The 23,941-nt window shown below is 33.4% G+C and overlaps 1 long non-coding RNA gene across 1 annotated transcript in view; it reads right to left on the reverse strand.

Moving 5' to 3' along the window:
• LOC136826662 (uncharacterized) overlaps window positions 1-23,710 on the reverse strand; it is a 118,041-nt gene extending 94,331 nt beyond the window's left edge. Inside the window, exons 1-2 of the long non-coding RNA XR_010849679.1 lie at window positions 23,453-23,710; window positions 5,137-5,202 (exon numbers count right to left, since the gene is read on the reverse strand). This is a non-coding gene — a long non-coding RNA (uncharacterized lncRNA). The remainder of the gene's footprint in view (window positions 1-5,136; window positions 5,203-23,452) is intronic.
• Window positions 23,711-23,941: the final 231 nt, after the last annotated feature.

Consider the following 23,941-nt stretch of genomic DNA (forward strand, 5'->3'; position numbering starts at 1 on the left):
GGATTAGTTCGCCTTAATGGAAATGCAAACTCCGTTTACTGCACCAAAGCATTAAAAGATAAACAATACCTTACGAATTAGCAAATGCTATTACTGTATCTCACGCAGACTTGAAAGATTAGGGCGCTCAGACAAAAGAGTAATTATTTCTGTCTACGTAAGGGCTTAAACACGCGGAAGCTTGCTGTTTGATTAAATATCGAACAGATGTGGTTTTATAAAACCATGAATAGTTAATCATATTAAAAAAAGTTCTGCTGAAGACTATTTTTGGGGGATATGACATAAAAAAAATAGGATACAAGACGTTAATTTACTAGAAGCAAAACTGAAGAGTTAATTATACATAAGGAAAAACACCATTATTTGCAGCATAATTTTATTACCTAAGTGATAATTTTCCTCTTTACAACTTTACAACTCTGGTATTGTTTTGCAGGTACCGTTGTTAAAAAAATACGAATATTTACTATTAAGCGCATACATAGGTCTACTCTCCTTTATTTTTAATTTCCATGTTAATATCATTCATACAACTTAAACTTTTATTTGCCTTACTCCATGGAAAGCGTATATGATTATCAAAAGTTTTCTTAATTTACACCTATTCATTATCTTCAATTATCATTCGTATCAGGCATCGCGCATATCAGTGTTCCTTCAAGCACTAATCTCTAATTATTAGGTCTATTTTGAACTGAACTGACTGTGCTGCACTGATCACATCATTCAAACCCACTTCAAAGGATTACATGGCCATAACACGCCATTCAGATGTATAGTCACTCAAAAATGTTTTGCAACATACTTTAAAAATTTTCGGATAACAGCTAATAATAGTGACATCTGGCGCTATCTGGCAACTCCGTCGTACGCGCATAAAACAACCACAGACACGACTGGTGCGTCAGAGAAATTACCTCCCGTTTCCCTAAAATCGGTTTTTATTTCTCTCTGTTTTTATTTCTCTCTATCATAATTACTCTCTCTCTCTCTCTCTCTCTCTCTCTCTCTCTCTCTCTCTCTCTCTCTCTCTCTCTGCCACTAAATATCCATTGGGTGTTACCAGATTGGTTATTTATGCATGAAGAAGAAAGTCTCTGAATTTACTCCTATAAACATTGAGTGGATGACTAATTATTTTTTTTTATATTTCACTCTTTCACCCTACCATCATGAGCGAAATTTTTCAAAATGTTTCGTTTTCGTAATGCGGATTTTTCACTCACCATTCTTTTTATATTGTTAACCGTATGGTTAATAACCAAAATCGAATGAGAAAAGCATATTTCCTTGTATATATAACACGAATAAATTATTGATAGGTGAACGAAAACTTCTGGAACATGTTGCAAAACATTTCTGAGCGACTGTACATGACGCAACAAATTACTAAATATGTTTACGCAGTTCCATACACAAGTACCGTCAAGGTAAAGGTTTTGAACTGCTACTTACTGAGTTATGTTAATGACATTTCTCATTCGTATTATAATAATGTTACTTATACATACATATAAACATACTGTACTTATAAATATATGAGTCAGAAAATCCTAGGGTACACGTGCAGTAAGTTCCAAAAGTGAAGCTACAAATTTCAGAGGATTTTGTTCGAAATTCACTAACTGGCAACTACAACACGTAGCTGAAAAACATTTTTTTTTTACATTGAAAGCTCCATCAAGCAAAATAAAGCTAACATATGATGCCCAAATATCAAATCTATGATATTTATAACAATCATAAGAAAAAATTACGGTAATAGTAATTATTTCAAAGTACAGTAATTACTTCAAACTACAGAAACAAAAAATTTGAAATTTTCGTTCAACACAGGATTACCAACGTTACCGTCGTATATTTCGAGCAATGTGGAAACAAATATTTAATATCATAGTGTATTATCAATTATTTTAGCGAAGATGCATAAAACCATGCAAGTATCAATAGAATATAAGAGGAAAACCTCCGTAACATTAAACATAATCAATCATGAATGCACCTAGATTCAACAGAGAAGTTGGATGTGGTTGGTATTTCTGATTTTATCTTTTAGGACCCCACCATTCGGACTCTACTTCAGCTTTGGCTTCGGTTTCGACCCACGACACAAACGTAACATTATCTACCCAACCTATGAATCACCAGCCGTGTCCTACTAGGGTTGGGGGGACTTTGACCCAATATCCCCATCGCCAGCCAGTAATATTGAATAAACAGGCAAATCAGTTCCCTCCTTCATTATGTTTGCAATAACTGACAGAACGTAACCACTATTGAAAGGGTAAACTTGATTGCAAACAGGTTTTCCATTACAAATACAGAACCGTTACAAATACAGAGGGCTTCTCCAAATAATAAAAGTGTTCCCAAATCATTCAAGTCTAAGATCCACCACGGCTGACCGAAAACAACTGAAAATTCATCTATTTGACTTCCTCACTTCCTCTGCCTTGGCTTAGGCCTAGACTTCCTCACTTCCCCGGACTTGACTTTGGCGTACTTCCTCACTTCCCCGACTTGACTTAAGCCTAGACTTCCTTACTTCCCCTGCTTGGCTTAGGTCTAGACTTCCTCACTTTCCCTACCTTGGCTTAGGTCTAGACTTCGTCATTTCCCCTGACTTGGCTTAAGCCCAGACTTCCTCACTTCCCCTGACTTGACTTAGGCCTAGGCTTCCTCACTTTCCTAACTTGACTTAGGTCTAAACTTCCTCACTTTTCCTGACTTAACTTAGGCCTAGACTTCCTCATTTCCCCTGACTTGATAATGTAACCTAATTAATGGAAAATCATGTTTACAACCATCTAGATATCCAAACAGTTCAATTTATTGAGTAACAAGCTGGAAAATATATTTCCTTGATTTTTGAAATAGGCCTAACCATGTAGCCATGCTAAACGCGCATATAACTTGGATTTCGTTTTTTTTTTCTACCCCAACTGGTGTCTTATTTATATTTCATTCAATCAGATGCTATACTTCTTTGTGCTTTATCAAAAGAAATCATAATAACTTTCGATATGACGCTATAAAAGTAGAAAGTTAATTTACAAATCACATTAGGCCAATGCTTATGCCCTCGGTTCCTGCTGCCAGTCAATGGTGAACACTCGATATCACACATTGAGAGCCGCAGATGTTTCCACAGGGAAATTCTTTCTTTGGGGGGGAATTCTTTTTTTTTTTTTAATAAACAATTATTGAACTAACATTGACCATTCACTGGGGAAATGCCTTCTGTGGTTCTACAGTTAATCACTGATACTTATTATCAGATAAAGTGGATGGCAATAATTGCAATAAAATATACTAACTGGCAACCCCACGAGTTTCTAAAGAAGTACGATCAATTTTGAAATTTGTAGCTTCACTTTTGGAACTTACTGTACAAGGGCCAGTCTTTCTGTCCATCCAAACCAGATGTTATTCACTTCATTGAAATTGGAGTCAGAAAAATTTTAATTTATGAGAAAGAAAATATCAATATAATTAATTATTCTCTAAAAATGAACCCCTGCCCTATGTCGTAAACAAATATCATGTAGTTTCCTTGCGTTAGTCCTCATAGAGTTGTTTCCAAAGTTGGAAATAATTTTACTTTATGATCATGGGGCATTAACTGATTTTAAGCGGAAAAATCTACAATAACGAATGGGTCAAATGAGTAAGCTTTTATAAAACTGAATCAATGTTGTCCGCCTTATTTAAATTTATACTAAATAAATTAGTTTTTTAAATTTTTTAAAGATAAAAATAAGAATATTACAGTTGTATACAAAAGAAAATACCATATCATTGATTAGCAAATTTTCAAAAGTTCCTTTTTCACTGACCCTTGATATTCACATCTTAATGAATATGTAACTGAGTAACAGAAGTGTAACATTTTGAAGTAAGAGTTCCTTAATTATCACTTACCATATTCTTTTAGATCAATTATTTTTAAGACATTATAATATTGATGAAAAACATGGAATTTACAATTATCTTGTAGCTAAATATATGAATATTTTATTATACTTAATTTTTGTGTACATATTTATTATAATCCCTTTTTTCCCTGGACTTATCAAATTATTTTCAATCATACAAGATTAATTTCGAATTTCTTGCTGTACAACCGTGTCACTGACCTGAGCAAAAGCATAAATTCATGCATCCTGGTTATCAACAGAAAGAAAAACATTTTCTCAATTTTAATAAAACGCCTCTTCTCTTTGGAGGTTTAATTAACTCTGCTTGTTTGATTACTTTTCTGCTGAATGAAGCAATCGGATATGAATAGATCTTCCATAAGCGTGATTGGATAATTAGATAGATTAACGTCTGATTGAAAAACTTATTTGGTACTAGTAGGGTTCTTTGTGAAAGTTGTATATTTGGGCAAAATTTTTTTTTTTTTTTATATGACATGGGGCTACTGAAAATGACATAACGAAATACACCGTATTGTGGCCAATTTTATACGCCAATTTTATACGGGCACTCTGCATGATAACTGTTCATTCTTATAACGAATATAAGTGAGAAGACTCGCCAATTGATGGAGTTATAGTGTAAATGCCTCACGCTCTCTAGGAAAAATCTACATTTTATTTTTAAAACTAAAAATACGTTGCTTCAATTTTTACGTTTGTCAATCAAGTAAAACTGACGATATTTTTTGTAACTTTTCTCTTTTTAAAGGGAACGGCTGTGTTGATATATGAGTTTTCCCTCGAATATTTCATCATAAGAAAACTATTAAAATTAAAACAACAGTTATGAGAGAGGAAATCTAACTTCAAGGTGTTGTAATATGCAAAACGTTCTTCGTAACATAATGTAAAAAAATTATTGTACAAAATAAGTTTCTCATTAACTCGTAAACCTCTAAAAATGAATGGTTAGGCCTCCTAAAACCAGTGTTGACCTACTGCAAATATCTACAATGATACAGATAAATTGCAGTTCAGTGAATCCTATAGAAGCGGAAAATTGAGAAGAAAGACCACCCAACATTATTGACCGAGGAGCTATTAATGTAATCTTACGGCTGAGGATACATGTAATAACTACTTCACTCGTGCCAGAAACACAGAAGGTCAATTATCAAAGTATGTTAAATCTGAAACAATGGTTCAACATTACCTGGTAAGGGAGAAGGCAGGACCCGGGCATGGCATTCAGGCGTGACCGTTAGTGTTGACGGGAAGCCTGAAAATTATAAATAAATAGAATTAATCAATTAATGTGCACAGAAATAATATTAATGACCCTTAAAAACTTGAGACAATTTCATACACAAGTTGGAATAAAAACAAAAATAACTATCCGTTAGAAAAAAAATTATGTAAGAAACTTGATGTATTGACAGTCAAATGTCTGATATCTTTATGAAGGTTACTGCATCCAATTTTATTTTCGAATGAGAAATACGGAATCTTAGTTGTTGATGAAGATAGGCCTATACGGAAAACGCTGGATGTAAAAGTTTATTTTTTATAGTTAACCCCACACAACGATTATTTTGCTGAAGCATTTGAGAATTATAATTTTAATTATTTCTATTTTCACATAAATTTTATTTGCAGCTAGCTAAATCCTCTACTTACAGTGCCAAAAAGGAAAAAATCCTTTCGCTTGAATGGGAGGGGGCCATTACAAATACAGCTGGCCTCTAAACTTAAATGGGTAAAATAACAAAGCTTTCCTAGTAATTTCCTGAAATGACAAAAGGCCACTCTAAAGCGCATATATTATGCAGAAAATCGTTTCAATTTAACTACTTCCATTTACTTCCGTACATTCGAAGTCATCAAGTGCATAATGCAATGAACAACGGTTGCCAACCAAATAAAAGTTTTAAAAAATAAATTTTAGGTTGGAGGCAAAAAAAAAAAAAATTAACTAAAGTCTTTCCTAACCATTAAAAAAATCACCAACGTCTAACAGTTTTCCTTTTCGTTTTTATGGAATGGAATGGAATGGAATGGAATACAGAGTTTAGGCCAAAGACCACGCACTGGGACCTATAAGGTCATTCAGCGCTGGAAAGGAAATTGAGAGTAGGTAGGTTTGAAAGGTGTAACAGGAGGAAAACTTCGCCGTTGCATTATGAAATAATTGTCAGGAGAGGGGCAGATAGCAAGATGGAAGAGAAAGAATATGAATGGAGGTACAGTAAAAGGAATGAAAGGAGTTGCAGCTAGGGGCCGAAGGGACGCTACAAAGAACCTTTAGTAATGCCTACAGTGCACCCCGTGAGGTACACTGACATCACTAACCACCCCTAGTGGTTTTATCAAAGTAATCCACAATGAAGTTCCTCTTATTTTAAGAAATCTAAATGTGGATTGATTTTTCTCATATGTAAATTACCATCCTGGGGAAAACATTATAAATATAACCTGCTTTGCAGAGAGCACTGCTGAAAATGTAAGTAGTATGAAGAGCACAAATCGAACTGGTCTCATAATTACAATCTCTGAAATTATTTTCTGACACTTTGCTGACTTCAACCCTTCGATTTTCTCTTGAAACCGATTTTTTTTTTTTTTTTTTTTTTTTTTTTTGAGGAGCTCACTGGAAAGGCAATACATTTTTTTGGCATGAGAAAATATAATTAACTATTATTATTATTATTATTATTATTATTATTATTATTATTATTATTATTATTATTATTATTATTATTATAAAACATACTCCTTACCAAAAAAAGACTAATTCTGGATTATGTGTCATTGAGAATGGCTGGTTTTTGCAAATTTTAAAGCAAGTTGAAAATTTTCTTCCGTTCGATACATATAATGTGGGAATCTTTCCTAACATGGAAGCATAAATAAAAGAGTACCTATTAAAGGTACGTACACGTTTATAAAAAGCTGCCAACATTTGATGAGACATCTCCTTTCTGTGCGTTTCAGTGGTAGCCATTTTTCACTTCCTGTTTTAAGAATATGGCGCGCTATTTTTAAAAAAGAAATTATAAATATCATTTCATGTAAATTATTTTTTTACTGATGGGTACATCGTATGTCAAATATCTTTGAACGGTCAAATAATTATTGTTATATTTTTCTATTTCCTATCAGTCTCCTTTTTTTCCTTTTATATTTTTTTCTGAAATAGATATAAGTATATAATATATATATACTGTATATATATATATATATATATATATATATATATATATATATATATATATATATATATATATATATATATATATATATATATCATAAAGATGTCAAAACCTAAGTACTCTTTGTACATGAGGTTTTTCTCGGGCGGGCCGCCGCCTAATATACCAGCGAACTTTTCCCAACATCCTGGCCCGGCAGTGAGTCAATCGTTACCATTTCATTCCAATTACCCCTTCAGCGTAAAAATAATTGAACTAATGAACACAGACGCACGTGTTTTACAGAAATAAGTTTCTGGCTCACATCAAGACAGAACCCCGGTCTTTCACATGAGAGGAGAGGGCCGTTGCCTATCGACCATACAAGTCATAAAACAAGTTGGAACTCAGTACTCCGGTGCCTGAAGTTTTTACCAGGCAGGCTGCCGCTTAACTTATCAGCGAATTGTTCAAAGTGCATTTGTTAGATTCAACAGTTTTTCGAACCAACTATTCCTTAGCTTTTAATGTAAGTTATAAACCTTTCTTTGTCAATTTCTTTTACTTACTGAATCATCTTTCATGTGAAGTTATTATTCGTCATGGCTATGTATGGTTTTACAATAAAAAATACAAAGGAATATTATTGTGCTCAGAAAAAGACAAAGTTCAACATTGAACACAACATGGGATCTCCTGAGCGATTATATTGACCTAAATATTGGGCTATTATTGCCATTAACGGTGATAATACAACCTTTACACTTGTTTGCAAAATGCTGGCTTTCCAATAAATCTATACTCTCGCTAGCTTATCTTCAACGAAATATAATTCCATAAAATAATAGTATGGACCTACCCTTCTCGCTTTGTATACATTTTGGCATTTTTCTTCGAAGAAGAATAACTTTTTAAGATAAGAATACCATACTGTTGTTACGTAGAATATATACATTTAAAGAATGGGAAATATCTTTCTCGAAAAGTTGCTGATTAAAACAAGTTCGTTTCGAGCAATTACCACTGAAGAACTCTTGTCGAGCAAGTGTCCGAAAATCATATATATATATATATATATATATATATATATATATATATATATATATATATATATATATATATATATATATATATATATATATATATATATATATATATATATATATATATATATATATATGAATATATATATATATATATATATATATATATATATATATATGTATATACTTATATGATTCTTTCTTCAGAATCACAATAATGAAGAGACGTTCAACTTGAGCAGAGAGAGAGAGAGAGAGAGAGAGAGAGAGAGAGAGAGAGAGAGAGAGAGAGAGAGAGAGAGAGAGAGAAGGATTGGGCTTCCTGGAATACGTACCGTGTCTTATTTTTGCAAACTGATGTATTCAGCTTCAAAGATTTAAATATGCATCATTTCTGTTGACCTACATTTCAGTCTTATAGGCCTAAGTCTCCTGTGTAAACATTCCAATGTTGTTACCTATTTCATGCAATTAAAAACACAACCTTTGATTTGTTACTACCTGCAAGAGTCTCGGATAAAAACATCAAATCATAGTTATGGGCACAACTCTGGCCTTAAACCCCAAATATTTCATGAGCACTGAAGAGACAAATGGAGAAAATATTTCGAGAACGAACAAAATATAAAACAATTTGTCATCATTACTTTGAGGAGAAAGGTAAGCAATATAAAAAAACTAAAATCATTCAACATAAGTACAACTGAAAAAAAAAGTAAACCACTAAAAAGTCTTTCAGGATTATTTAGTCGTGTCATGTAATTTATACCGCATGAATTACATGACACGCTCCACAGTATAATTAAACATATTTTTATAGATAAACGATTTAGTTTTAAGGTTTTAATTTTCTTAATGTCATGTCGTTGTTGAAGGAAGGGACTGATCATTTGGTACTATAAACTGAGTTAAAATTTATTCGTTAGCATAATTCTTCCCAAGCGCAGTATGCATTAATTAAAAGAGTTTCCGCACCTAAAAATACCAAGAGCTTAATAATACTATATACAGAAATCGTAAATCTACCGCCTGAAGAAATCATCACAAAACTTTTGCAGGATAATCTCCATACTAATTCAATAATATCTTTTGGTTATAAAATGTGAAGAGACGTTTAATACTTTGCTCTTTAATCTAAATTTCTATCAGGAAACCAGTCTTTCATTTAAAATGGACTGGAGCACTTGAAAGGGCAAGAAGCATAGCAACAATACCTAGCTAAAGGAACAATGTTGATAAAAATTCCACAGATTTCTTGTTCACAAGAAGCTCACGAACATTTAAAACTTTAGGAGACCTTAGTATTTCTGGAATGTTACAAAAAAGTTCGTCAAAGGTTGGCAAGTATGCGTATTCTCGGATTCATCTGGAAGAGAATCTACCTTTTCATGGGAATACTATTAGCTCACTTATTAATCCATCGATAAAATGGAGTATATTTCTTTACCAAAATTTTTTATTACAGTTAACTAACTACTGCTAACTTCAGAAGGGTTACCTTTTAACATATTATTTATACAAATGAATATGAAAAGCCTTCAAACAGTATAAATTAAAACCAAAGAACTGATATCCGGGATTCTTCTAAGTGGAATCAATTCAGCATAAATAAAGGAACAAGCAGATGAGACGCTTTTCTTTGGAGTTTATTACAATTGCGACAGATATTAAATGTTAACGGTTCTCAAGGGATCTGAGGATTTTTCTTTTCAGAATTAACCAGTCGTGCAGTCCATTTATTCTTAACGCAGTCTTCTTTTACGTTTATCTTTTTAAATCATTCATAAAGAAATCTTCGACCCTGCTGCAGATGTAAAATCTCAAATGTCAAGAAGTAACAATTGTATTGGAATTAACCTTTATTTCACGATTCCCAACTTTTTCTAACAGGAAATGATATTCGTAAAGGACATATATTTTAATTACTGAACAAGATAATCCAAAATAAAGACGCGAAGCAAGAAGAAGAAGCAGAATATTATAGATGAAACTGACAGACAGACAAAATGGCAAACATAAAAAATAATTCGTTTTACAGGCAGACAGAAAAAAATTTTATTATAACCATACAACCAGAGGGCGAAAAATATTTGTTATATTCAAATGGGTAAAAATGTATCACATAACCTGTATTGGTACTTTTTTAAAACTGTTGAAATTACGGACGAATAATATTTTACTGAAATTAATTACAAAGAAATTGTACTACCAGATTTGATGTTCTATTGCATGATATTAAAATTAATATATACCAACGACAAATACCAGATTTGGAATTTTACCATTATATTAAGTTTTAGTGCTAATGCAAACATTAACAGAAAATTTAGGGAATAACTTGAGTAATCATTTAAACAAATCTGATTCAAATCTATATATAATATATATATATATATATATATATATATATATATATATATATATATATATATATATATATATATATATATATATATATATATATATATATATATATATAATATATATATATATATATATATATATATATATATATATATATATATATATAAATAATGTTCGTATCGTGGTTTGTACCTTATGTAAGGAGGACTTTAACAGGCAGATGGGCCCAAGCTCTCTTGTTCCACAAGATTACCGCGCCTAGCAGACCTTGGCTCTGGGAATTTCGGCTATTAGAACCACATGCTACTTCTCATCGGTGGGTTATGCAACAGCGCGCCGTTCAGCCACTTTCGGTAGTGATATATTCATAAGTAGTGCCGATATGATACTGGGCACTATAAATTCAAGAATGATTACCTACACACACATACACACAGACATTATTCAGTTCAAGAAGAAAGTTTACAGTAGTGGAAATCAACTCAATAATTGTGTTCAGGACTGAATGGATATGTTACTGTCATTTTTATAACAAATCTAAAAGTATAGGCTCGAATCCCAGCCAGACAGAGCCACTAATTACATACTAATCAAGGTAAAAGGTCACTAGAAATTGGCTTATATTTAGGAGTGTATAAGTCATCTGTGAACTAGAGTGAAAACTGTGATTACACACACATATATATATATATATATATATATATATATATATATATATATATATATATATATATATATATATATATATATATATATATATATATATGTATGTATGTATGTATGTATGAATGTATGTATGTATGTATGTACTGTATATCTATCTATATATATATATATATATATATATATATATATATATATATATATATATATATATATATATATATATATATATATATATATATATATATATATAATAGGTAATCATTTTTAACTATCATTTACAACGTCGAGTTCCTGGCGAAGACACTACCAAGTTAGTAAATAACACCTATCTAATACGCTATTTTCATCAGCAGATGCTAAATGGGGTTTTAACGGAACATGCCCACACTACTCTGTTCTCTCCCGGAATTCGGAGGCAGTATACCTCGTGTGTGATGAGAACACCAAATATTTAGCTGACAATTAAGGACTTTTCGATTAGCCATGAACTTAAAAGTGCCACGTAGTAACAATTTCTCGTACACTGAACACTAATCATTTGTGGAACCTGCTGCTGGCTGTAACGTCCAATCAATTCTTTACAGATTTTTAATCCATCAGTCCATCTGTTGGGCGCTACATAAATTCATCAAACAATAATAATGCGATTCAAATAGTTATTCAAAGGCTTTGTCATTTTCATCATATAAAACGCCACGGAATGGTAAAAGCTAAGAAATTCTGGCATTACATGTTTAATCTGTATGTTTCTTGTCAACATTTCATGAAATAATGGCCTTTGACAGTGATACATCTGACCAATGACAACATAGTCATAATTTCCTTAACTCTGCTATCCATTGTAGACATATTCTTTCGAAGGCAAATCATGTTTGACAAGAGAAATCTATTACATTATGACTGTTACGTTTTCACTAGATAGCACAAGAAATTCATGAAGGTGAATTAAGTATACCATATCGGCAGTTCATGCTATTATAGCTTAAAAAAATTTAAACAAAATGTTTCATGATAACTTCAAACATTTAAATTTAATCAATTAATACACCACCAAATGACACTACACCAAACACCAAGACTTATCGCGCTGAAATGACTGTATGTTGTTATAACACCAAAATTCAATTACTTCCAAGCATGGATGTTCCTCTAAACCTGTTTGAAAGTAGGGTATATTAACTTCCAGCAATTAAAGTGCAAATGAGTGAACCATTAATTTTGTTTTAAATGAATATGTACTACACTTTATTAGAAACTGCACTGTGACGTTGCACGAATAAAACCAGTTCAACTTTTTTTGCTTATTCTTTCGGAATGTCTTTATTAGCATCCAGTGCATTTAGGCACGGTGAGCGTGGTCTATTGAAAAGATAATGAACGAGCAAATTTAAAATAAAAGCGATAATGTATAACAGATACCATCAAGTAAAATGTCAACATTTCCTGTTTCTCGGACGCTACAGGCTACATAGCGATGCATTCTCAAACGGAGGAATCGATAAGTGTTATAAAGCTTTATACGTAGTCAACATCTTATTGATGAAGCTCATAAAAAAAAAGTAAAACAAAAATATTTTGAGGCTATCATTTCAGCCACGCAATTAAACTCATGAGTTCAAAGGGAGTGGAAGACAAATAGCATAATGCAATTGCGTCATGGAGATCAACCTCTTTATTACATACAGAAACATCAAAGGAGACTGTTTGCCGACGGTTTTCTTGGAAGTCCTCTAAATCTTCAAGAAAACAAAGGGTGCCTTTGATATCTAATAAAGCAAAGCGTCAGCTATCAAAGGATGGTGGCACTTGAAGCCTTGTGTTACGAGAATTTTACGTAATCCAGAATCTTAGCTAAATTTCAAAAGGTGACGTTTGTCTCTCTCTCTCTCTCTCTCTCTCTCTCTCTCTCTCCTCTATATATAATATATTTATATATTATATATAAATATACATACATACATATATATATATATATATATATATATATATATATATATATATATATATATATATATATATATATATATATAGCCTATATGCAGAATTACCAGTGACGTGAAATTTTCTGTTCTTAGAACATTTAACAGCAAAATCAATGTGCATTATGTTGCACAATTATTCGATGTGAATCTTCCTTAGCAATCTAAAAGTTACGCGAAAATTTAAGTTTTAATATCCAGACCTGTTGCCTAAATGTTAACATTTACCTTCTCACCAGTGCATCAATATTACCATGTTAAAACTCACCCGTTTTTAAGGTCGGGGTTGCATTATTAAAAATACAGGACACCAAGCATTGAAAGTTCGAGACACTTGACTTTTCACACAATTTATCTAGTCAATAATAACTGCTTTCACGTACAGACACATTCGACGATTTTCGTACGGTGCTTTCGCAAAATGACATTTTAAAAAATTGCTTGGCTGATGTGAAATATACCTGTATTTCAAAGATATAACGACTGTTTGAATACTGAAACATAATAAACGTGTTTATTTGTATGGAGAGAGAGAGAGAGAGAGAGAGAGAGAGAGAGAGAGAGAGAGAGAGAGAGAGAGAGAGAGAGAGAGAATTATATTTGAAATATCACTATTATTTATGAGCTAAAGTGTATACTGTAAATGTCTTCATCTCAGGTGATAATATATCGTCATTTACGTCAATCTTCAAACTAAATAATACTGCGAGTGAATCCTATTCATTAATAAGTAAAAGTAATGAAGAGAAGAAATATTTATCAAGTAGATCGCTTATCGCGTAGGCTATTCATAATGGAATTTTTGGACAGGAAATAAATGACATCCTGGTTGTTCTCATAAATCTAAAATCCATTAACTCTCCTCTCTCTCTCTCTCTCTCTCTCTCTCTCTCTCTCTCTCTCTCTCTCGACCTCTTGCCCTTGAGTTAGTTGCCTATTACAATTTTATTTATATGATGAAATATCCTTTCTCTCTTATGTTTTAATGTTTTATTTTCTTATTATTTTCTATCTATATATATATATATATATATATATATATATATATATATATATATATATATATATATACATACATACATATATATATTTCGAAGAAAATCGTTACTATAAAGCTCCACGTTTAACGTTCTAACTAAATGTTTTCAGGTAAAAGAAAAAACTACAACGATGACAGGTAACTCAAGTTTCCAATTAAAGTCTTCAATACTTTTCTCAGAAAGGAAGATGAAAGTTGCTTGTGTTAGACCGATGACTTCTCTAAAACATCATGATATAACGACCCACCAGGGAACTGAGAATATGACTGGAAGAGATGGAAAATTAAAGTATGGATATAATAGACCATTTAGAAATAAACAGCTGTGGATATACGCACAATTTAGAAATATTGAACAATGTAACCATAATAACACGTTATATGGAAGGGGTGTAAAGCTGAAAAAATCGTTAATAAAAAACTAAACAATTATGGGTGAGGTTATTGTTACAATGGACTAAATGGAAGTGAATGGAAGTGGAGAGACTTTGGAAAGTATGAAGCTGATGAAATATGAATGACGCCATTATAACAATTGTATGAAATTGAAAGTAGAAAAAAAATATGAACTAATAAGTTAGAGTTACGTGGCATATGGCAATAAATGTTATTCAAAGATTATCACTGGCAAGATTATCATTGTTCCTAAAAAAAATGTGTCCATTAAACATCAGTCGTCTGTGTGATAATGAAAGAATATAAAATGAAAAAATAAAATTGTATAGGAAAATTTTTAAAAATCATGATTCAGTTTCTTATTTTGAGGTAGCGACATGAATTCCTTTTCCCAGTTATATTTAACTTTTATGTTTGAGTTTTTGTATGAGCAATATAGAAGAGGATTAATACAAATCGAACTCGCCGCTGACCTTAATTCCTTCTGTGATGAACTGCATTTTTCTTCAAACGAAAACATCTCTATGATTAATACTGAATTCAAGTAAAGCGTAGACAAACTCGCACGCATCCTTTATTTTACTTCTTTGTTGATGTTGACAAAATTATCACTATTAATCCTGACACGAATTTTAAATGAATTCCTTGAAATTCAATACACTGGAAGCTTACGTGAATATTATCCTGGTAATATATATGAAATTCCCTTTTGGAGAAGTAATAAAAATTCAATGGCATATGCATATTTAGGAATGGAATAAAGAACTTAGGCCAAAGGCCAAGCACTGGGACCTGTGAGGTCATTCAGCGCTGAAAGGGAAATTGAGAGTAGAAAGGCTTGAAAGGTGTAACAGGAGGAAAACATGCCAGTTGCACTATGAAACAAGTGTTAGGAGAGGGTGGATAGCAAGATGGAAGAGAGAATATGAATGGAGGTACAGTAAAAGGGATGAAAGGGGTTGCAGCTAGGAACCCAAGGGACGCTGCAAAGAACCTTAAGTAATGCCTGCAGTGCACCGTGTGAGGTGCACTGATGACACTAACCCCTCCCCACCCCTCCCCTGGGGTATGCACATTTCGGGAGCGTCGGGTGCGTGCGTAACAATGTTTACAACATTTCCTTAAAGAATGTTATAAGTAAAACTGGAAACGTCAGTACATTAAACAAGCCATCTGGAAAAATATCGTGGGCAGATTACTTCGATTCTGCAGTCAGAGGAACACAGTAAGAGTGTTAATAACATTATCTGACAATGCAAAATTTAAAACTATAAAAAGTTTACAATTTAAAGTGGAATATCTGTCGAAAAATTGCAGTGGATGAGTATCAAGTTCCTTGTTTCTTTTATGAACAAGAAAATTTACACCTTTTAATCTAAAGAAGACAAGAACCCAGCAGAAACAACGTTAATTTCATGAGTGTTCACGATATTGCACACTGGCATGATATTAATCTGATATTCATATCTCTAGTCTTTATGAGTCCATATGGACGCTGGCGTGACCTACCCTTAAAGGCCAACGCTGCCAGGGCCTTTGCAAAAATAATGCGCTAGAAAAGTCTTCTTTAACAAAACCTTTTGCTAGACGTACAGTTCCATTAGACCTGAAATCGTCTCTATGACGACAAGTTAAGAGGTTTTTTTCCGTAGTCCATCTTGTATATCTATCAATAGTAATGTACCAAATGACAATCGCTTAGAAGGCTTTTTCCAGGGAGAGACTTCCTCCAACCTTTTGTTGTCTGCTAGTAATATAAAGCTTAGAATAGTAGATATATATATATATATATATATATATATATATATATATATATATATATATATATATATATGTGTGTGTGTGTGTGTGTGTGTGTGTGTGTGTGTGTGTGTGTGTGTGTGTGTGTGTGTGTGTGAGAGTAATTGTAATAGCCAAAATGCCCTTCTTAACTTCTCGAATTCTTCGCGCTTTTTTTTGGATACGCTTAAGATCTCGGCAACGTGACCGCCTTGTGATTATGGTGACAAGGGTTTGTTTCCCGCCTATGGATATCACAATCACTTCAATTTCTTGCACTTGGATCTTAAGGATTTGTAGTGACAAGCGTATCCAAAAGAGCACGAGGAATTGAGAAGTTAAGAGCGCACTGTGGCTCTTACAGTTACATATGTATCTGGTAAAAGTGACCAGTAGGTTCTCATATATATATATATATATATATATATATATATAGGTTATACATATATATATATATATATATATATATATATATATATATATGTATATATATATATATATATATATATATATATATATATATATATATATATATATATATATTATTAGACAATCTAAATACATATATATTATAAATAACATGCACACACACATATATATATCTATATATATTTATATATATATATATATATATATATATATATATATATATATATGTATGTATGTATATACAGTATATATATAAATATAGCCTATATGTATATATAACACACACACACACACACCTGGGAAATCTCTGAAGAACTCAGAAAAATTTTCCTGCACCTCCTTGTACTGACTGTCCCTTTTACGCAAGAATTACTGTGGTGACTGTCCCTTTTATCCAAATATTACTGTGCTGACTGTCCCATTTATCCAGGTATTACTTTGGTGACTGTCCCTTTTATCTAGAAATGACTGTATTAACTGTCTTTTTATTCAGAAATTACTATATCAACTGTCCTATTTATCCAAATATTACTATGATAACTGTCTCATTTATCCAGATATTACTATGGTGACTGTCCTATTTATCCAGGTATTAAAGTGGTGACTGTCCCATTTATCCAGATATTACTGTGGTGACTGTTCCTATTATCCAGGTATGACTGTACTGACTGTCCCATTTATCCAGGTATTACTGTACTGACTCCCCCCCTTTTCTCAAGGCATTAGCGTAGTGATTGTCCCATTTATCCAATTATTACTGTGGTGACTGTCCTATTTATCCAGATGTCACTGTGTACTGTCCCTTTTATCCAGGTATTACGGTGGTGACTGTCCCATTTATCCAGGTATTACTGTGCTGACTGTCCCTTTTGCCCAGATATTACTGATCTGACTGTTCCTTTTATGCAGACATTACTGTCGTGACTGTCCATTTTATCCATACATAACTGTGGTGACTGTCCCCCAGGTATTGCTGGGTTGACTGTCCCATTTATCCAGGCATTAATGTTGTGTCAGTCCCTTTTATCCAGGTATTACTGTGGTGATTGTCCATTTTATCGAGATAGTACTGTGGTGTACTGCCCCACTTATATAGATATTACTGCGATGGCTGTTCCATTTATCAAGGTATTACTGTGCTGATTGTCCCTTTTATCCAGGTGGTATTATTCTCTCTCTCTCTCTCTCTCTCTCTCTCTCTCTCTCTCTCTCTCTCACACATATATATATATACAGCCTATATGTGAGACTACTTTTCCTCGTTTGTAGGAGATATATTATAAAAATAGATCCCATAATAATGCACTGTGTCGACAACAGAGCTGTTTTTCACCAGTTCGGCTTTTAACACTGACCTCTACGATACTTTCACCTGGTCATAAACTATTTCCTTGGCAAATCTTGAAAGCTGATTGTTTTAATGATGTTTCCGCATCACGGTGAAAAATAAACTTCTCATTATTGTGTGTGTAAATATAAATCACAAGCGACTTCACAGCTCAGGTATCGTACTATTTCTAAAAAATCTGGATTCCAAGAAACAAAATTATAACGAAATTCATATTGAGGACCTAATCATTCCAAATTACCGCCAAAATTACGCTTAATACATGGTAGTTATTATTATTATTATTATTATTATTATTATTATTATTATTATTATTATTCACTGAAACATTATTATACAACAACTGTTAACCTAAAATCCTCATTGTTAATATTTTGAAAGTCCAAACGATAAAGCACCCTCTCGAATGCCCTACCCACCATACCACCTATCAATTTTAAATACCCTGTAAGTCGTCTCCTCTCTATTGCCTGTAACACTAACAACAACTAAAGACTTCAAGCTCCTTTTATATTTTGTTAGTGAACACCAAATATAGTTTTGTTATCGAAAATGGTAAAAGAATATCAGTTTCCATCAGTTAGTAATACCTAGGCATTCCATTCATTAAAATATGGATTTAATTCAAATAAGAAAGAAAGCGCTAACCGGGTTTCATACATTCAAGGAATTATTTGATTAAAAATTTATTCATGACATAAGACATAAAATGTTAGCTCTGATCGTAAAACTAAATTGTAAAAATTACGCCGAAAGAGGGTAACATTTTCTTTCAAGTACATCGGAGTATGGGCCATTACATTATAAAGAAGGAAACTGTGGTATTCATGTACATAATCTTCAGAATTCTCGATGCCCACACTTCTGGTCTACATTTGCATCTTTTTCAGACAGCAACATCTTCAGCCATGTTAGTTCTGACGCCAGTTTCTTATAGCATATCGGAATTTTTCAAATAGTCAATTCTAGCATGCAAAAACTTCCATTTTTTTTTTTTTTTAAGTTTAAGCTCGAATGGTGGTGAGTTACCCACAGTTTTTTTTTTTTTTTTGCAATTATTTTACTTTCACATCTTCGTAAATACGGGGAAAAAGCTCCTAGGGCTGGCCCGAAGGATTAGACTGATTTTACGTGGCTAAGAACCAACTTGTTACCTAACAACGGACCTACAGCATATTGCGGAATCCGAACCACATTATAACGAGAAATGAATTTCTATCACCAGAAATAAATTCCTCTAATTCTTCACTGGCCGCTCGGAGATTCGAACTCTCGGCCAGCAGAGTGCAAGCTGAGAACGGAACCCACTTTCCCAACGAAGAACTAATATAAAGGGAAAGAACATCTGTAGAGGAACCAAACCTAAAACAAAAAAAATTCTAGCAAAGCTACAGTAACCTTACAACAAATGTGCAAGACTGCCAGAGTAATAATAATAATTTACCCGCATTTACCGGGATGCGAGGAATAAACAGAGGTCACAACTAAGTTAATAACTCTGACTGCATAATATAACAGCAAGAACATTCGAATAAAGTTATAGGCATTCTTCGCCCCGGAATTTTATGCGAGATGGAATGTTCCCCTTCATTGCATCACTTTACAGTAGGTTGTGGAGAGAGCTCCAGAATCGCCTCATGATTCGAAAAAGCACGTAAAGGTGATAGGCAGAGCTGATTAAAACACTCACCACTGACATAAATAAGTTATTTGTACTTATTCTCAAAGGTAATGTGTGGATGTAATGTAACGGCAGCAAAATTGTTCTTTACATGGAGAATGTCTGCAAAGCCAGTGATGATGTTTGTCTTAAAATTAACAGGCGAACATTTACTCATCCACATACAAAAGTGCTTATAATTTTTGGCATACATTAATAAATACATACATGCAATTTACCTAAAAGAAAAACATGGAAGAACATGAATATGAAATTACTTCGCAAACAATCCTTCTTTTCCCTGAAAACACCCCGAAAAATATATTAAAGGAACAACAGACATGCATGTACACACACAGCAAAAAATGTATGAACAAGTTAATCCCACAGCTACAGAGTGCCTTCCAGGTACCAAAACATCACTTCCTGAATGGGAAACCAAAAAATAAGAAAAAGGCTACAACAATAAAATTCAAATGCAGTGTAAAGAGCTTCCCAGGACAAGTTTCCTCCTAATTTTAAGCAGTAGCTACTTGTCTAACTGGGCCTTGAAACATAAAGGAAAGAAAATTTTTTTTTAAGGTATTAACAAAGAGAAAACGTTTATACTGTTACAGTGCAGTAGAAATTGGTATGTGTTCCGAAAAACTGGAGTTGCGGATAGGCTACTTTAACAGGAAATATGTTGACGATTTGCCACTGATTCTAGGCCTTTATTAGTCAGAAAGTACATTCTTTTATTGTCTATGCGAAGTACCGGTATGAAATATGCCGCCACCCAGACTCAGGTTAAAGACATCAAGCTCAAAATGAAGGCAAGGAAAAATTCTAGAATTTACAATAGTTTGACATTTGAAGACAATGCATGTAAAACTGTCGTCACTGAAAAATTAAAGACAATTTATTCTTTATGTCTCTCGCCCTCTGATGATGGCTGCGGTTGAGGAAAATTTCGTAAGACTAGGTTTATCCATTTCACTGCTCTTATTATCCACAGACTACTGATAGGTTCATGTCTTCTTTCAAAAGTCCCTGTTAACAACATTAAATTAAAAAAATACTGTAACAGATAAAAGTATTTTCTTAAAAATGATACCTAGACTATACCGACTGCCCCCGATAAAGACCTACTTTTGTATGGAAATTATTTATCGTCAACCTTCTTCGTATCACCTACCAATTATTGACAGATGGCCTATCATGACAGGTGGTTCACCCTCCTCAATCAATTTCGATACCTGTTGATCACTAAGAGGTTCAGGACAGACATTCCTCATCAACTATGCTATGTATTTCAGTATAAAAATTCCTATTTCTGTCTTGTACATTTATCTGAGCTTTGCTTATTAATGTTTTTCTTATTAATGTTTTTCGCCATTGTCGTACACTAGTCAGACTCTGAGTACAGGAAACGTATTTCAAATCACGCACTTCATTTAGTTTTGTGTACGTTAAATTGGTTTATTTCCTGTCTTGGAGGTGTTTTTGTGCATATGTATGTGGGTGGGGGTTAATTGGAATAATGATAGGCTACTTACGGACCATTACCATGGAAACAGCTAAGCTTTCAATAATCTTGTAGCATCGGGATTTTTATGTTTGTCCGCCATGCGAGTTCACGTCTTTCATTTATACTCATATCTTCAGTGTCTTTTTAAATCCAAAAATGTCTCTCTCGCCTCAAAAGAAAGAAGTAAATAATAGAAAAATCTACACAGCCACGCATCGTTTCCACCTCGAGAAACATCTTGTCTACGTTAACAGAAGGCATTATAATACAAATATCCAAAGCTCAGAATTCTTCACTCAAAAATGTATCCCTCACCCCTCAAAAAATAAAAAAAAGAACTAATAATAAAAAAAAATCCACATCATCCACGAAACGTTTTCACCTACAAAATGGAAGGCATTACAGGTAACAAAAACTACTAAGTGCTTCTACATCCACTAATGTCTCCCACGTCCCAAAAAGTAGAATTTAATAATAATCAAACAAAAGTCTACACAGCCCAGAGCGCGTTTCCTTCTCCAGAAACGGCTCCCTCGCACCAAAATAACAAAGAATAAACGCAATGGTCGACTTTCCTTCCTCTACGAACTATAATCTCTCTCTCTCTCTCTCTCTCTCTCTCTCTCTCTCTCTCTCTCTCTCTCAGTATATTAACCCTTCTACTACCAAGGCATGCTCTTCATCTCCATTATTATAATAAAGGAATACAAAACAGACTTTGGACTAAACAATAAAAATCCTATAACAGATTACATGAATGGAAAGTTACGCACCAACCAGTTCCTATTTAAAATTTCATTTCGTAAAGGCCTCTTCTTATTATTTTGGAATTTTTTACTGTAAATAAGCAAAAGTTTTCGTGTTAAAATTAAACATTTAATGTGGCAAGCTCGACATAGACAAACCACACTTACAACCTCAGAAAGAGGAACGGTTAACATAAAACTATCTGAGTGCAAGGTGGGGATAATAATTGCCTAGGGCATTCAGCATTCATTTTAAGAATATTTTATAACTGATACACAAATCATAATAATCATCGTTATTAATAATAACGTAATACACAAATCATAATAATCATCATTATTAATAATAACGTGTAAGTATCACGGATTTGGGCTAAGTAGACGAACTATCAAATTACGGTAGTTAACGACGGAAAGCGATAATTATCGAGTATTAACATGAGCGATTTCTGTGATGCCGTAGCACCGATAACGGGCTTATGATGTAACGGGTCGAGTCCTGAACGAGCATTGTCGTCTTCAGACAGCTGTTACTGTGTATTTAATTAGGAAATAACCTTTCTATCATAAATTTCGTTAAAAAAAGTCAATCAATTAGAACGTAGTACTTAGGCTATACGGTATTTGCCAGTTCCCGCAAATTGGCTCAATCAAGAATGCAGCCACTGTTACTTACAACAGTTACTAGATGAACAAATTCCTATAATATACTAAATAAAGCTAGCTGTACAGTCGATCATGTTCCTTTGGTACTGGTTTAAATTTTATATCCGTTGGCTGGGAACTGTATACAAGAGCAAAATTGTTTACCCCTGGAAACAAAGCTGTTGATCTTTCAACGGGGGTTGACCAGCACGGGCGTCTTCACTTTAGCCGGCAGTAGTAGCCGTTTTCGATATATTTTATTATATAAAGATACAAAAAGGTACCAAGAAATCTGGCCAGGCGTATTCCTCCCCATCACAAGTACGATCAGGAGAGAACTCCACTACAAAATCACATAACTACGCCCTCCTTGTATGAGGAAAATTATCTATTTACCTTCTCGTGTCGATTTTAACATTCCGCGTGACACCGCCTACGGCAAAGGTATGGGATGAGGCTACAGTGCTCACTTACTTGCACTATTAATTAAAAACATAATATTCTAGTCGCGAGTAAGTGACACATCTCATGTAGGCCTATGCTGAAGCAAAACATGCCTCATATTTCCTAACATAAACTGTACCAGCTTTACCAGCACGAAGAGCAACAACACTAGGCCTAGTCAGACACGCTTTGGCTAATGTGAATACGAAACATTTAGTCAAGTTGGTCATTCACCATTGTATAAAACATTTCCATACACGATCATTTCTGTTGAGTAGATGGATAAGTCTTACCTTTCGCTGCAATACGGAGAATAATTGCGTTCAAGGACATCGCTGGATTACTTCCCCCGGTGAAAACAATCACACGAAACAACAGCTGTCGAGCCCGCAAACAAAATCCGTTCACTTGCTCCTCGTTTGAGCTTACCACTTAATATTTATTACTTGCGTTCGTAATTCAAATTACTTTCATAGACATCTAAATTATACCTCAATTATAGAAAGAATTACAGCCTTAACACCCATTAACACCGATAAAACAAACTAGAGTCGACGATCTCCACTCGGTAACTGAGGTTGCTAAGCCGAGCACTCATTAAAGTACGAAATTTATCATCGAATATGGCAACGTTTACCGGCAAATCGTATTTCATTGGTCAAAGACGTCAGAAGTCACACCAAGTAACACTTCGCCGCGTAACTTCCTCTTTTTGGGGTGCTTTGGAGGCTAACGTAACCGACGCCATTGTAGGTTGAATCAACTTTAGAAGTATAAATAGC

This window comes from Macrobrachium rosenbergii, chromosome 41, assembly GCF_040412425.1.
Source record: "Macrobrachium rosenbergii isolate ZJJX-2024 chromosome 41, ASM4041242v1, whole genome shotgun sequence".
NCBI classification, from domain to species: domain Eukaryota; kingdom Metazoa; phylum Arthropoda; class Malacostraca; order Decapoda; family Palaemonidae; genus Macrobrachium; species Macrobrachium rosenbergii.